The sequence below is a fragment of the Hyaena hyaena genome, unplaced genomic scaffold, assembly GCF_003009895.1.
Source record: "Hyaena hyaena isolate Hyena2069 unplaced genomic scaffold, ASM300989v1 scaffold_866, whole genome shotgun sequence".
In the NCBI taxonomy this organism is placed as follows: domain Eukaryota; kingdom Metazoa; phylum Chordata; class Mammalia; order Carnivora; family Hyaenidae; genus Hyaena; species Hyaena hyaena.
In genome coordinates, this window is record NW_024081499.1 from 753,499 (window position 1) to 765,717 (window position 12,219).

Genomic DNA, 12,219 nt, shown 5'->3' on the forward strand with positions numbered 1-12,219 from the left:
CTGAATCACTGCGATCTCACCATAAGACTTTAATAGAGAAGCAGTTGCTCCTTATGGATGAGCAAACATAGTGGTTTCTTGAGATGGATTCTCCTCTTGGTGAAGTTGTTGTGAAGACTGTTGAAATGACAGCAAAGAATTAAGATTATTACATAAACAGTTGGTAAAACAACAGCAGGATTTGAGACAACACCAATTTTGAAAAAAGGTCCACTGCGGATAAAATGGTATCAAACCACATCACGTGCTACAGAGAAATTTTTTCTGAAAGGAAAAGTCAATTAATTTGGCAGACTTCATTGTTGTCTTATTTTAAGAAATAGCCACAGTCATCAGGAACCACCATCCTGATTAGTCAGCAGACATGAACATTAAGTCTAGACTCTCCTCCCGCAAAAAGATTACATACAACTCACTGAACGCTCAAATGATGCTTAGCACTTTTACCAATAAAATATGTATAAATTAAGGTATGTACATTTTTAAGACATAATGCTTTTACATACCTGTAGACTATGGTATAAACATAACTTATAGGCACTGGGAAACCAAAAAAATTATTTCGCTTGCTTTATTGTACTATTTACTTTATTGCAGAGGTTTGTACCTAAGTCCTACAATATATCCAAGATTTGCCTTTATTGTGTTTCTTCAATTGTGATATTTGCATATCTACATTCAAAAGAATAAGATTGAACCTCTACATCATACCACATAAAATTTAAAATCATTCATAGACCTAAAAATAAGAGTTAAAATTATTAAACTTGGTGCCTGGGTGGCTTCCTTAGTTAAGTGTCCAACTCTCAATTTTGGCTCAGTTCTCATGGTTCTGAGATCAAGTCCTGCATTTGGTTCCCCAATGAGCATAGAACCTTCTTAAGATATTTTTTCTCTCTCTCTGTCCTGCTTGCTCACTAAAATAAAACAAAATAAAAATGAAAAGTACAAAATAAACTATAAAAATACTGTAATAGAACACAGAAGAAAATCTGGTGAGTGGGAAGATGGGCTAAATGGGTGATGGGCATTAAGAAGGTCACTTGTTGGGATGAATGGTCAGTATCACATGAAAATGATGAATCACTGGGTTCCACTCCTGAAAACAATATTATACCTCATATTAACTAACTTGAATTAAAATAAGTAAATTAAAAAAAAACACAGAAGTAAATCTTCATGACCTTTTGATAAATGCATTATCAAAAGCCCAAGGAACAGGAAAAAAAAAAAGATAAAAGATAAAATACATCAAAATAAAACCTTTATGCTTCAAAGGACCCCATCAAAAAATTTAAAGACAATTCATAGAAAATATCAGTTATTCATATGTTGATAAGTGTCTAGTACCCAGATCATATAAAGAACTCTTACAACTGAACAATAAAGTGATAAATAACTCAAATAAAAAAGACATTTCTTCAAAGATAATATACAAATGGTTATTAAGTTTATGAAAGTATATTCAACATCATTAATTATTAGAAAATTGCATTTGAAAACCACAATGCAATACTGCTTCACACTAATAGCATAGCTATAATTTTAAAAATGGACAATAACAAGCATTGGAGATAATGTTGCAAACATTGGAAGGCTCATGTATTACTCAGGGAAATGTAAAGTGGTGCAGTTACTATGGAATATAGTTTGGCAGTTTCCCAAAAAGTTAAATATAGAGTTACCATATGACCAGCAGTTTTACTCCTAGGTATATACCAACAAGAATTAAAAATGTGTTTAAACATTAATTTTCACATGAGTTTTCATATCAGAATTATTCATAATAGCTAAAAGGTGGAATTAATCCAAGTGTCCATGAGTGGACAAATGTATAAACAATGTAATACATTCATAAAATGTATTACTCAACTATAAAAAGAGGTACTGATACATGCTAAAACATGGATGAACTTTAAAAAACATTAATTGAAAGAAGATAAAATCAAAGACCATATGTTTTATTATCTGACATATGAAATATCAAAAATAGGAAAATTAATTAACATAGAAAGTAGATTAGTGATTGACAAGGATTTGGGGGAAAGGAAGATGGGGAATAACTGCTATAAGTAGAGATTTGTTTTGAAGAGTGATTAAAATATTGTGGAATTCCATAGTACTGTATATAACATTAGACACTGTAAGTCTATAAAAAGTAAAACATGGAAGAGGAAATAGAGAATATGGTGAAATAGATTATAATTTTAAAGAAGTTACTAAGGAAAAGCTTAATGAAGAAGGTGACATTTACCTCAAGACCTGAGACAGCTGCATTGGGGGGCCTTGCAGATATATCTAAATCCCAGATTCTAGTGGAGGAATAGTGTAATGTCTTTGAGGCTGTAAAATGTTCAAGGGACCCCAAGGTGATCAGTGTGATGACTGAGAGCAAGGGCAGGAGTAATCGGCAATGAGTTCAATGGGAGGTAAGAGAAGGAGATTAACAGCTCTAGAACGTTGTAGGTCACTGTGAAGAAATTCACTTTTACAGTGAGCTAATTAATGGGTATCACTTTAAAACTTTGAGTATAGCAAGAACATGATCTGATTATTTTTTATAAATCTACTCAAACTGCTCTGTTAAGAAAAACTGAACACGCAGTACAGGTGGAAGCATGGCTCAATGATCTGGTTAGTGCAGCATTTCAAATGAAGTCATCATGGATTTTTTAAAGAGTGGACACAGTTGACACCATTGTCAGATTCTAAATATAATTTTCACATATAACTGGCAGGGTTTTTAACATATTGGATGTGGGTGAGATAAAGAAGGGGTGATGATAAACAACATGATGGTTGTATCATGCTGCATAGTAGGCATCCAAGTGATTAAGTTAAACAGTTAGAAATTATTAGTCTACCACTTTGCTCTCTCATATAATAGCCACTAACCGGGTGGCAATTTGAATTTAAATTAATTAAAATTAAGTAAATTAAAATTTAGCTTTCAGTCTGATTGGCTAGATACATTTCAATTGTACACTAGTCATATATGGCTAGGGGCTATCATAAGGGAAAGTGTAAGTATGGAATATTAACATTATTATTAAATTTTCAGTACATGGCATTGGTTTGCAGTTCAGAACTAGGCTGGGAATACGTATTCTGGAATTATACACATGATATTTATAAATGAAAAGTTGGCTAAGAACACCAAGGGAAGAAAATAAATAGGTATGAACATTGAATCCTAGGACATTTCAAAAGCTAGAGATTATGGAAGTGTAAAAAAACCACCGAAAGGGGATTTAGAAAAAGAACTAAGAGATAGAACGAACATAGCAAGGGTTTATTATTATTAAGCCAAGGGAAGAAAGTGTTTTTAGAGAGGGGAAGTGATAAATTTGGATAAAGGAAGCAAGTATGGAGTAAATGTCAATGGAAGAAAACATTTTAGGTGAGTAGGTGAAACTAAAGAGAGAAGAGAGTTGAAGGTATGTAAAGGAATGATGCGAAGTCTTCATCAGAATCTTTTCCTCATTAACTAAAGATGATAAAGAAAAAGCAATCGTGAGAGGGGGCTAGTAGAGTATCAAATATAAACTATGTAAGAGAACAAGGAACATATTTCAGATTAATCATTATTATTTTTAAGCAAACACAGTTTAGCTAAGAAAACAAGGTGGGCCTATGTAAATCCGCTTTGAATGTCCTGAGAGTGCTTAAGAACTCTTTAGAAGAATGCAACCAATTTCTTCTTTAAGATTCTGTGTTACCTTAATGCTGTTAACAATGCTGAAACCACAGACATGTCACACAGCAGAGCAGACTGTATTGTTTTTCTGAAATCTAAGAATAGCAATGAGGTAGTGGTGTTTTTGTTGTTGTTATTGTTTTTTTGGTGCAGTGAGGAATTCCTGGGTCAGAAAAAGGGAGCGACACTGATGCTGGACTGAACAAGGGCAGCTCCAGGTGGGTAATAATGATGTCGAAGCACAGCGTTCTTGAACACCTATCATAAGCCAAGACAGTGATTGGAGGAGGTCTCTATACATAGTTATTCCCTATGAAAATGTAATAAAAACACCCCCAAAAATCACAGAGTTGCCAACCCAGTTGGTTAACACATCTGATTTCCCTGTAGGGTATGTGACCTTCAAAAAATTCATCTGTACAAATTCATTGCTATGTAGAACTGTAATATGTCATTTCTTCCAATACAGTAATAATTACTTTATTGAGTTCTTAAATGTGATAGAATTTCCTGGTGGATAGTCCTCCTTATTCCTGTTTCCTCATCAGTTTTGGTCACTTTGCCTGATTCCTTTAGAATACCTCAAAATTTTGATAATTCCTTTTACCATTTCTTTTATAATAAAAAAGAAACTCATTTATATTTTTAAAGATGAGTAATACTATTAACTAGGAATCCTTTATTTTTATTGTTATTAGTTAGGTTGAAAATTTACCCATGAATAAGTACTATTTGCTTTAATATTCTATCTAGTTTTATAAGTGCAAAAAATATTTTTCTACTTTTATATAAATATGGCTTCAAAAATACCTCTCCTATGTGTCTGTTTGGGATTGGTTTGAATGACATATGTCTAAGATTAAATCCTAAAGAGAAAAATGAATGTGTGTGTGTGTGTGTGTGTGTGTGTGTGTGTGTGTGTGTATTGCCCTATCACTGGCTACATAAAGTCAAATTCACAAAGTTTATTAATGCCAGAAGTAAAACTAAGTATAAAAATAAAACACATAGTTTGCTCCCTGGATTTTTTTTTAAGAAAATTGGTAAAATGTTACCAATATGTTTCTTCTCAGTTCAAGCTGACTGCAGAAATTTAGTGAATAAAATTTTTCCTACATGTATTATTTCACTAAATATTATGTTTTTCATATTCGCATGCCTAAATCATATATTTCTTTACAGATCAATAGGGAGGACACATTTTCCATGATTAATGTATGATTTTATCAATGAAGTACAAAATTTCTTGAGTTGAAATGTTTATTCAATTTCTATAAACCCAGTTGACACATACAGGAGAATATTATGGTTCAATTTATAAACTGAAATATTTTCCTCTATTTCATGGGCTATAAAATATGTGATGTCTCAAAAATAATATAAAGCTCTGTAACACATAATTAACGAAATATTACAAACAATTCATATATAGTTTTAATGAAACTACTGTTTTAAAGTGATATTATTTTTAATGAGTGAAATATTAAGATTCAATATGCAATAAATTCATTTCTGATTATGTTAATGATTCTAATTTAATATGTAGCCTTATTTTCCTAAAGTGAAATGACATTTATTTGTACTAAGGACTTCATTGTTACTATTACTATAATTGGACATGAATAGACTGCAAGTTCATCTTCCCTTCATTATACATACTGACACTAGAGGCCAAGTACAGGTCACTTAAAAATATGTTATTTTGTAGCCAGGAACATATTTCTGAATGGAGTTTCAGTTCAGAAGTAAAAATAAAAACAGGCTGCATCCACCTATCTTTTAAAAATATAAATCATTGACAAAAAGTGACAGGTATAAGATGCTCCAGGTCTTAAAATTCAGCTGAGACAGGCAAACCTGTCTTGCTAAAACTTTTGTAGTGCAGGGACAGTAGTCACAAAGAAGTGCATTCTGACATTGAAAGGTGCTAAAGGATATTATGAAAAATTGCCCTGATGATTGCCAATACTGAAGTGTTTTTGAAGAACGACTGGAGATCAAGAAACAGAATAATTCATGCTCAGGAAATCACTTTAAATCTAAGTATATCCTTCATGACACCACACCCAAAAAGCCATTGCTATCCCAACAGCTGAACACCATTGTGCAGTCTCTATGGAACAAACACTCACATTATTGGTGAATTTCATCTTCTTATTGAGGACTTGTCAGGTTCAAACATTATTATAGATAAGAACTGATTGATTTCTATGACCTCATCATATAGTACAGGTCAAAAGGTGATGGATGACCCTGTCTATTAATCATGTAAAAGGGACAACATGAGGTATTATTTTTCTCTTGAGTGGAAAATTAGGAGAGCTGTCAAAAAATACTGACACCGTCAACAATTACTGTAGTGTTTTCCAGTTATTCCATAAATAATGAAGTGTGAATTAGAATACCCCCACAAAGAAGCTTTTTATGACTTTTAAAAAGTTGGCAATACTATTCAAGGTATTATAATTAATCAATGAGCAACAAATTAAAAAAAAATAAAAAAGAAATTCAAGCTTAGGTCAAAGTTACCATCAATGGCTAAATGGAAAGACTGACCCCATGCAAATTTTATGTTTATAAAATATAAATTTGCATATGGGAATTAATACAAGATGTTTTATACTGTACTTGCTAACCTTAGGTCCCATCTGAAGAATTTTTTCTTTATCACCAAGTATATAAGTAGGTGACTATAAGAAGCTAAGTAGCAAGTTTAATTATGTGATGAAAAGAAAATAAAATATTCCATTATTTATGTCAAAATTTGTATTATATTAGAATTTACTTATCCTGTCAATGCAAATACTAAGTAAATCATTAATAATTTGAGACCTCACCCATTCCATAATGGAGAAAAATACTGAATCTCACTATCAAAATCATTCATCCTTTTGGGGCACCTGGGTGGCTTAGTTGGTTGAACATCCAACTTCTGCTCAGGTCATGAACTTATGGTTTGAGTTCAAATCTCACATTGGGCTCTGTGCTGAACACTCAGAGCCTCGAACCTGCATTGGACTCTGTCTCCATCTCTCTGCCTCTCCCCCAATTGTGCTTGCTTTCTCCTTCTTCCTTTCTAAAAAAACAAAACAAAACAAAACAAAACAAAAAAACAGTCATCCTTTCTAAACACTAGAAGGCATCTTTAACAATGTTTCTTTTCTGTAGGGGCGCCTGGGTGGCTCAGTCAGTAAAGTGTCTGACTCTTGAGTTCCATTTAGATCATGATCTCACCATCTTGATATTAAGCCCTGGGTCAGGGCTGAGTATATTTGAGATTCTCTCTCTCTCTCTCTCTCTCTCTCCCCCTTTCCCCCTCTCCTACTGTTCACTCTCTCTCACCCTCTCCCTCAAAATACACAAACAAACATTGAAAAAAAAAAGTGTGTTTTCTGTATCAGTGGATTCCTAAAAGTAATTAAAAGGAACCATCAGAAAACTGAGAGATCTTTATCTATGGTGATTAATTATTCTGCTATGAAAACTCACACTTGCTTTTAAAATAATGATAATTAATCAAAAATCTATAAGGAACTCACCAAACTCCACACCCGAAAAGCAAACAATCCAGTGAAGAAATGGGCAGAAGATATGAACAGACACTTCTCCAAAGAGGACATCCAGATGGCCAACAGACACAAGAAAAGATGCTCAGCATCACTCCTCATCAGGGAAATACAAATCAAAACCACACTGAGATACCACCTCACGCCAGTCAGAGTGGCTAAAATGAGGAAATCAGAGGACTCTAGATGCTGGCAAGGATGTGGAGAAACGGGCACCCTCCTACACTGTTGGTGGGAATGTAAACTGGTACAGCCCCTCTGGAAAACAGTGTGGAGGTTCCTCAAAAAATTAACAATAGAACTCCCCTAAGAACCAGCAATAGCACTGCTAGGAATTTACCCAAGGGATAAAGGAGTGCTAATGCATAAGGGCACATGAACCCCAATATTCATAGCAGAACTCTCAACAATAGCCAAAACATGGAAAGAGCCTAAGTGTCCATCAATGGATGAATGGATCAAGAAGATGTGGTTTATCTATACGATGGAATACTACATGGCAATGAGAAAGAATGAAATCTGGCCATGTGTAGCAACATGGATGGACGTTGAGGGTGTTATGCTGAGTGAAAAAAATAAGGCAGAGAAGGACAGATACCATATGTTTGCACATATAGGAGGATTAGGAAGAATTTAACGGAGGACAATGAGGGAGAAGAAGGGGGGAAACAGTTGGGGGGGAGGGAGAGAGACAAACCATGAGAGACTCTTGAATGCTGAGAACAAACTGAGGACTGATGGGAGTCAGGGGAGGGGAAGGGGGGTGATGGGCATGGAGGAGGGCACTTGTGGGGATGAGAACTGGGTGTTATATACCACTGATTCACCCAACAAAAATTAAAAAACACATACTATATTCCAGGCTCTTTGCCTACGCTGAGGGTAGAAAATAAAGACATAAATTAATCATGAATATATATCTTCAAGCTCAATATTAGAGTGAATTCTTAATATGTATAATAAACCATGGATATCTAATAGGATTCTAAAACTAAATATTTCAATAACAGCGCTTTCCATATTCCCACAGAGAACTGTTCCTGTCTCAGTTAATAATCACGTTGTCCTTCCACGTTGTCAAATCAAAACTACAGTGTCTACCTGGAATCTGCTTTTTTGCACACCCTATATGCTAATGCTGTTGAATGTACTTTCAGAATATGCTTACAGAAGTGAAGTGCACTGATGTGTGCAATTTACATGAAAAGCATTAAAAAAGTAGCAAGGTTGGTAGATAGATACAAAATGAATAAATAAACAGGTATGTAACAAAGCAAATGTAGCAAAATGTAAATTATAAAATCTAGATGGTGGGCTTATGTATGGTCCCTACATAATTCCTTTAACTTTCCTATGTGTTTGAATACTTTCATAATAAAATACTGAGGAAAAATAAATCAATATCATGTTCCTTTTCAAAAGGTGCCGAAGACTGAATCTTCCTCCCAATAACAATTACAGATTCTTGACCAAATATAAAAATTAAAACCATTTCAACACACATAAGACTGATCAAAACTAGATGTAAGCTGGAATGTATGTAAATTTTGAAAACAACATGTCACACTATAAATCTCACTATGACATGAGCACCTGGGTGGCTAAGTCAGTTGAGCTTGGGCTCTTGATTTTGGCTCAGGTCATGATCTCAAGATCTTGGGGTAGAGCCCGTGTGGGGCTCTGCCCTGACAGTACAGAGCCTGCTTGAGTTCTTGTTCCTCTCTCTCTCCCCCCCCCAACCATCTCTCCCCCTCTCTCCTGTTAGCTAGGCATCTAGATAGAAGTTCAATTAAAAACTGATTGCATTTTGAATAATATAAAAATGAAGTTATAAATACATATACTGGTTTTACTTCAAGTTAGGATGTAGAAATCTACAAAAAAAGATGCTGTTGTCATCTTTAACAAGAAAAAATCTCCATAATATAAAAGATTCTAATTTTTTATTGAAACCATCAAAAAATTTAGATGACAAGACAATCAGATGAATGAAATCCCAAAGGATGATAAGTCCCTTTGATGTGAGATGGAAATCATAAATTGTTTCATCTATATAAAAGCATGAAAAGAGTAGGAGTCAGCCGTAAAAATAGGTAAAGACAAAATATCTGAAATTATAATGAAAGTTTCAAGTCTGAGTGTCGGTGAGTATGACAGATCAGATTCAATGAGATACATTCTGACGTGCTAACTCTTTTCCTTAGGCCTCTTTTGGACATTCAAGGGAAAAACTGGAGACCAGAAAGGTGATGTGAAAGAGTGACTTCCATCAAACGGCTGTGCAGGTAATGATTAGCTAAGAGGGGAAGACAGGCATGGAAATGACTTGCTACCCAACACATCTTTCCTATGAAGTATATACTAATCTCTTCTTTGCGAGAGGCAAAAACAAATACACAGACAAAACAAACCTTTTGCTGCTTCCTGTTCCAGGCAAAGATCAGGTCAGCCCGCACTGAAGGAGGGTTTTGAGACAAACGTGATCCCCTGTGGGGAAGGAGCAAGGTCTCTTCCTGCCTTTTCCTCTAGGGAAATTTCAGTGGCGGCTAGAGAAGTCTTATGATGGGTGCTGTCCCATCACCAGCACAATTAGGAAAGCTTATCTGCTGGTGGTAGAGACAGGAAACCATTTCAGGCCCAGATCCTGTTCTGAAACAATGCAGTTATTTGCAGCCACTAGGGGACAGGAAGAAAACTTGATAGCATCCAAGATCCCCAACAGACAGAAAGTGAGACACAAGATCTATATTGCCTTCTTCTATGATGTAGGCAGAACACTAAGGATGGAAAAAGAACACTAAAAAAAAAAAATGCTGACACTCTAGGCTGCACACTAACTAGAATGCATCAGTGACCTACCACTGGAGATACTTGAAGTCAGATGTATATTGACAGTAACTATAGCAACAACTTAACCCAAATTCAGCCTAATTGCTGGCTAAATTGTAACCACTCATACTAAAGGAAAAGCTGCAGCAAAAGAATGCCCGCTTAGGGAAATAGGTAATATTTATCTGCACCTCGACTGTTCTTTTAAATACAATGTGTGGTGATTAAGCCAAAGGAAGACAGAAAAATATTGTTTTAAACCCCCAAAACAGATAAGTCAAATAAAAAACCCAAATTATAAGATATAATCTTAAACTGAATCACACAAAATACTGTAGAAATAAATAAACCACTTTATTATTAAGCAGTGTCTCTCAGATTAGATGTAAAAATCTGCCTAAAACCTGTCTATAGGAAACTCACAAACACATGGAAAAATAAAAGAATGGGAAAATAATTCATACAGACTGTAGTCAAAGGAAAGTTTTGGTGGCTCTGTATATGTTGACAAAATAGACTTTAGAACAAGGAAAAAGAGCAATGATTTTAAAAAAGTATATTGTTTCATAAGAAGATAATTACATCAAGATTCCACTACAGTCCTAAATGTTTATAAACCTAGTTAAGTCATCAAAATCCATAATGCAAGTGAAAAGAACTAAAAGGAGAAACATACAAATCCATACTTAAATTTGGAGATGTCAACACTAATTGATAGAACATATAGACAAAAGAATATTGAATATTACAGACTTACACAATACTATCAACAAATTTACCCTAATTGATATTTTTATAACACTCCACATGACAACAGTAGAATACATATACTTTTCAAGTATACACGTAACATTTACCAAGTTAGCCTATACTCTGGGCTATGTAACAGGTATTATCAAATTTGAAGAGACTAAAATGAGGAGAGCCTGGTGGCTTATTCAGTTAAGCTTCAGACTCTTGATTTCAGCTCTGGACATAATCTCATGGTTCATGAGATCAAGCCCCTGGTTTGGCTCTGCGCTGACAGCTGGGAGCCTGCTTGGGATTCTTTCCATCTCTCTTTGCTCCTCCCCCACTTGTGAGCACATGCTCTCTCTCTCAGAATAAACAAATGTTTATTTTTATTTTATTTTTTAAACGTTTTATTTATTTTTGAGACAGAGAAAGACAGAGCATGAACAGGGAAGGGCCAGAGAGAGAGGGGGACACATACTCTGAAGCAGGCTCCAGCCTCTGAGCTATCAGCACAGAACCCTGCGTGGGCTCAAACCCACCAACCATTAGACCATGACCTGAGCCGAAGTTGGACTCTCAACCGCTGAGTTACCCAGGCACCCCCAGAATAAACATTTTAAAAAGATTAAAGAGACTAAAATCATACAAATTATATTCTTGACCAACTATACTACAAATCGATATACAATGCAATATATATACAATGCAATATATATTATATAAGTTTATATGTATTTATATATAAGTATATATTATTATATAGAAATGTATTTATATATAAATACACATATAAATACATATATTGTCAATATACCATAAGTCAACTATTACCATACTATAAAACAATATAGTAAATATACTACAAATCGATATACAATGCAATATATATAAGTTTATATGTATTTATATATAAGTATATATTATATATAAATGTATTTAATATTTACATATAAGTACATTTATCAACTTATTTATATATAAGTACATATATAAATACATTTATTATCAATATGTTATAAGTCAACTATAAATATACCATAAAACAATATAGGAAATTAGAATATATTTTGAAATAAATGAAGATAAAACAACATGAATTTGCATGGTACAACTAAAACAGTGCTTAGAGGAAAAAATGTAGCATTAGATGTTCATATTACATGTAAACAAAGGTCTCAAATCAATAAACACCACTTTCATATGCTAATAAAATACAAAATTAAGTCCAAAGCCAGTAAAAGGAAAATAATAAAAATAAAAATATAAAACAGAAAAACAATAGAGAATAACCAATGAAAATAAAAGCTAGTTTTTATAGAGTTCAATAAAATTCCTAAACTCCAAAAAGATAAAGAAACTTAAAAGATGTATACATTATTAACATTAGGAATG

The 12,219-nt window shown here is 33.9% G+C and overlaps 1 long non-coding RNA gene across 1 annotated transcript in view; it reads left to right on the forward strand.

The window, feature by feature from the left end:
- Window positions 1-3,838: 3,838 nt before the first annotated feature.
- Window positions 3,839-12,219, forward strand: part of LOC120222339 — a 53,717-nt gene continuing 45,336 nt past the window's right edge. The window contains exons 1-2 of the long non-coding RNA XR_005526023.1: window positions 3,839-3,915; window positions 9,468-9,548. This is a non-coding gene — a long non-coding RNA (uncharacterized LOC120222339). The remainder of the gene's footprint in view (window positions 3,916-9,467; window positions 9,549-12,219) is intronic.